Below are 5735 nucleotides of genomic sequence, written 5' to 3'. Positions count from 1 at the left end.
GCAAGATCCATCTAGGTGATGCATACCAACGAGAGGGGAGAGTGTTGTCCACGTACCCTCATAGACCGAAAGCGGAAGCGTTTAGTAACGGGGTTGATGTAGTCGAATGTCTTCGCGATCCAACCAATCCAAGTACCGAACGTATGACACCTCCGCGATCTGCAGACGTTCAGCTTAGTGACGTAACTCGAACTCTTGATCCAGTTGAGGCCGAGGTAGAGTTCCGTCAGCACGACGACGTGGTGGCGGTGATGATGAAGTTACCAGCGCAGGGCTTCGCCTAAGCACTACGACGATATGACCGAGATGTGTAACTGTGGAGGGGGGCACCGCACACAGCTAAGAGATTGTCTGTTGTGCTATTGGGGTGCCCTTGGCCACGTATATAATGGAGGGAGGAAGAGGAGGCCGGCCTAGGAGGGGCGCGCCTATAGGGGGAGTCCAACTAGGATTCCCAATCCTAGTTGGAGTCCCCTTCCTTTACCAAGAGGGGAGAGATGGAAGGAGTAGGAGAGGGAGAAGGAAAGAGAGGAGGGCGCTGACGATGTTGTGTACCTAGGGTAGGGTAATGGACCGGATCTAAACACCCTTCCCAAGGACACTGCGCTACAGTCAAAGACATTCAATGGACAACAACTTCTACCGACTAGAATCACCTCAAGATGTTGCCCACTCGACCGACGGTTCGCGCCCCCTGTAACTTCACGCATAATCAAATCGACCAGCCTCCGGGCACCGAGACGTAGGGCTGTTACTTCCTCCGAGAAGGGCCTGAACTCGTAAATCTTGCATGCACAACTTCACGTAGCTAGGATCTTGCCTCCTCATACCTACCCCCCATTCTATCGTCACACTTAGAACCACGACCATTGGTGCCCACCGTGGGGCAGGTGTGTTAGTGACTTTCCGGTGAGGTTGCGATTTTTTCGATTCCCATCATCATGGTTTCCGGCAGTGGTTTGACTGAGGGCTGCGAGATCTGTCTCGGTGCGCTCGTCTTCGTTGCCGACGACTCCGCCTGGCTCCAGGAGGCCCCCCTCGACGTTGATACACTCCCCGTCCGCAGGGCGACGCACTTTCGCACGTGCGTTCGCGGCGTCCTTCTGCGGCAGCCGTCGAACCAGTATCGGTCGGCTCCCGTGGTGTCTTCGCTCCCCGCTGTTCGCCGTCGCAAGTGATCCGATCGGTCGCGGCTCCAGCGGTGGGTGAAGCATTCGGTGGCACGTCAGTCGGCCACCCCTCAGGTCACGGCAATCGAGCCCGACGAATCTCTCTACGACCTGTTCGATTGGCTCCGCCGAGACCCTATCCGAGTGTGACAGCACCGACCCTGCGGCGGAAGTCCTGATGGTCAATACGCCGCGCAGCCCGCCTGGCATGCGTCGCAACACTGGCGGCGATCCGTCACGCGTTCACGAAGAGTACCACCCTGAAACCCTCTCTTCTCAGCAGAGGGAAGAACTTCACCGCCGCAACATGGAGGCGCTCCACACGCCCATTGTTGGAGAGGCCTCTGAGGCTCGGGCCTTGGAGGTAGCGCACCTGGCCACTTTGGCTGAGCGCACTCGACTGGAGAACCGTCAGCATGCACTCGACGAACGTGCCCGGCGGCAGATCCCCGAGTCCAGTCGACGGCAGCGACAACTATTCCCGCCTGAACCACAGGTATACCGCACTTAGATTCAGAATCTTATAGCTGCAGCCCGTATAGCAGAGTCTATTCAGTCGTCCCAGTCAGAGGCTGGAAGAGGTTTGATGCAGATCAGAGCATTGCTCCGAGCAGCAGGAGAGCAGAACACTGCAGTGTCTCAGTCGCGTAACAGAATTCATAGCAGATATGTAGTGGCTGACACAGTCCACTCGGCTCACAGCCCAAGATCGCCTCCGCAGCGTGAGGGACGTGGGCATCGCCAAGGGCAGTACTTGGGTCGGAACCACGAGCAGGACGATCATCGGCTCGACCGTGATGACCGCCGTCGAGTGCCTACGCCCCCTCCGAGGGGCGGATCATATGTGCCCCGGCACTATGATGATAGGCGCCCGTACAGCGAGGAACGGAGGATGCCAGTCGACCCAAGGGAGCCAGGGTTTGATGCAAGGTCAATTTTGGTGCAAGGTCTGGTGGACAGGAACCGAGCACACAGAGAAGGGCAAGACAGAGATCGCCCGACTGGAAGCGGAGTGCATGTTTCTAGTCCCGAATGTTTTAGCAGAGCCATCAGAGCTGCAGAGATTCCTCCCAACTTTAGGTTGGCGACTGGAGTTAGCAAGTTCACTGGTGAGTCGAAGCCTGACACTTGGCTTGAACATTACCGAGTGGCTATTCAGATAGGTGGTGGTAATGATGAGGTGGCCATGAAGCACCTTTCCCTGATGCTTGAAGGGTCAGCTAGAGCTTGGTTGAATCAGTTGGCTCCGGGCAGTATATTCAGCTGGGAAGAATTAGCCCGAGTGTTTGTCAGAACGTTTGAGGGAACATGCAAACGACCTGCATGGTTGGCCGAATTGCAACATTGTGTTCAAAAACCGAATGAAACTTTGAGGGATTACATCCAGAGGTGGACCACTTTGCATCACATGGTGGAGAATATGTCTCAGCATCAAGCAGTTTGCGCCTTCAAGGAGGGCGTTCGGTATCGGGAGCTTAACCTGAAATTCGGTCGGACAGGAGACATGACCCTGACCCGAATGATGGAAATAGCCACTCGGTACGCAAACATCGAAGAAGAAGACCGACTCCGTAGCGGCAAGAGTAAACCAGTCGGCCAGGACACTGGAGGAGGTAATTCCAATCGGAAGCAGAAGCGCAAAGCGGAACCTGCGGGTCCTGGAGAGGTTGTAGTCGCGACCCAAGGAAAATTTAAGGTAAAGCCTAAAGGGCCCTAGATCCCTAAGAAGGTGAAAGATCAAGCAGGAAATGATGTGTTGGATTTTCCATGCCACATTCACATCAAGAAGGATGAAGAGGGTAATCTGATTTATCCCAAACACACCACTCGACAGTATCAAGTCCTTATACAGCAGTTCCGAGAAAAACAACCCAGTGAGAAAGAGAAGGAATCTGATAAGGTTGAGGACAAGGAGAAACATGATGATGGACTTCCCAATGTCAATTCCACTTTGGTGATTTTTGCTGACGTTGAAAGCAAAAGTTGGATGAAAGTCATCAACAGGGAAGTAAACATGGTTGCTCCGGCAACGACGACATATCTGAAATGGTCAAAGACTCCCATCACATTCGACCAGTCCGACCACCCACCGCGCGTTGCCACCCCCGGGAGGCAAGCGTTGGTGGTCGATCCAGTCGTTGGGGGCACCCGATTGACCAATGTCTTGATGGATGGCGCCAGCGGTTTGAACATTTTGTATGCTGAGACCCTCCGAGGGATGGGCATTCTGATGTCCAAGCTCAGCGAGAGCAACATGCGGTTCCACAGAGTCATCCCTGGAAACAAAGCCGATTCACTCGGCCAGATCACTCTTGACGTGGTTTTCGGTGATTCAAAGAATTACCGTAAGGAAAAGTTGACATTTGAAGTTGTGGATTTTCACAGTGCTTATCATGCTATCCTGGGCAGAACTGCATATGCTCGTTTCATGGCTCGACCATGTTACATGTACCTCAAACTCAAGATGCCTGGCCCTAGGGGCGTGATCACAGTCACTGGTAATCGGCAGCGAGCAGAAGAGTGCCTCCAAAAGGGCTCAAAGATTGCCGATGAACAGATGGCAGCGGTAGAAATGGAAGAATACAAGAAGACGGCAGATCCGAGTGATTTGTTGAGAGCTAAGAAGCCTGCTTTAGACTCTGCATTTAAGTCGTCTGGTGAAACAAAGTCAGTTCATATTCATCCGACTGATCCCAATGCTGCTCCGACTCATATCTCAACAACACTCGACAGCAAATAGGAAGAAGCGCTCATCCAGTTCCTCCGTGAGAATGGGACATCTTCGCATGGAAACCTTCTGACATGCCAGGTGTACCCAGGGGACTGGCTGAGCATCGTTTGCGAGTCGATCCGAAAGCAAAACCTGTCAAAGAGCATCTCCGACGGTCCGCCGTGGAGAAAAGAACGGCAATTGGCGAGGAAGTGGCTCGGCTTCTGGCAGCTGAGTTCATCCGAGAGATTTACCACTCTAAGTGGCTCGCTAATATCGTCATAGTCCCCAAGAAAGATGATTCACTCCGTATGTGTATTGACTTCAAGCATATCAATCGGGCCTGCCCGAAAGATCACTTCCCTCTCCCCCGCATCGATCAGATAGTCGACTCGACTGCGGGATGTAAGCAACTATCTTTTCTGGATGCATATTCCGGGTACCATCAGATCCGACTGTATGGACCCGATGAAATAAAAACAGCCTTTATCACCCCATTCGGGTGCTTTTGCTATGTTACTATGACCTTTGGTCTCGAGAATGCTGGTGCCACATTCATGCGCATGATACAGAAGTGCCTGCTCACTCAAATCAGTCGGAATGTGGAAGCATACATGGATGACATCGTGGTTAAGTCGCGTAAAGGTTCCGACCTGCTGACTAACCTCGCTGAAACCTTTGCCAATCTGAGAAGATATGATATCAAGCTTAATCCGTCGAAGTGTACATTCGGAGTTCTAGGTGGAAAGTTACTCGGTTTCCTCGTTTCCGAACGAGGGATCGATGCAAACCCAGAGAAAGTTGGTGCAATACTCCAAATGAAACGCCCTGTGCGCATTCACGATGTTCAGAAGCTTACTGGTTGTTTGGCCGCCTTGAGTCGATTCATCTCTCGTCTCGGTGAAAAGGCATTGCCTCTTTACCGATTGATGAAGAAATCTGATAAGTTCGAGTGGACTCCTGAAGCTGACGCAGCGTTTGCAGAGCTCAAAACCCTGCTTTCCACCCAGCCGGTGCTCACTGCTCCAATCAGCAAAGAGCCTTTACTGCTTTATATTGCAGCCACTCGACGAGTTGTCAGTACAGTACTCATGGTCGAGCGGGAAGAAGAAGGTAAAGCCTACAAGGTTCAACGCACAGTGTACTATATTTCTGAAGTCTTAACTCCGTCCAAGCAGAGATATCCACATTACCAGAAGCTTGTCTATGGAATTTACTTGACCACGAAGAAGGTTGCACATTATTTCTCAGATCACTCGATCATAGTCGTCAGTGATGCTCCATTATCAGAAATTCTGAACAACAGAGATGCAACTGGTCGAGTGGCAAAGTGGGCGATTGAACTCCTTCCGTTGGATATCAAGTTTGAGGCAAAGAAAGCAATCAAGTCCCAAGCAATAGCAGATTTCCTTGTCGAGTGGATTGAACAGCAGCAACCAACTCAAGTTCACTCGAAACTTTGGATTATGTTCTTTGATGGATCCAAGATGCTGAATGGTTCTGGTGCTGGAGTAGTCCTGGTATCCCCGCGAGGCGACAAACTCAGTTACGTCCTTCAGATTCACTTTGATTCCTCCAACAATGAAGCTGAATACGAGGCACTTTTGTATGGGTTGCGTATGGCCATTTCACTCGGCGTCCGTCGCCTAATGGTCTACGGCGACTCATATTTGGTGGTCAATCAAGTGATGAAGGAGTGGGACGTCAGGAGCGCAGCTATGACTGGCTATTTCAATGCAGTAAGAAAGTTAGAAAAGAAGTTTGAAGGGCTGGAGCTACACCACATACCCCGACTGAAGAACCAAGCAGCTGATGTCTTGGCAAAGATAGGTTCCAAGAGGGAGCCCATTCCCAGC

This window comes from Aegilops tauschii, chromosome 7 (assembly GCF_002575655.3).
Source record: "Aegilops tauschii subsp. strangulata cultivar AL8/78 chromosome 7, Aet v6.0, whole genome shotgun sequence".
NCBI classification, from domain to species: Eukaryota; Viridiplantae; Streptophyta; class Magnoliopsida; order Poales; family Poaceae; genus Aegilops; species Aegilops tauschii.
The sequence above is the reverse complement of the archived record's forward strand: the minus strand, read 5'-3'. Positions refer to the sequence as shown.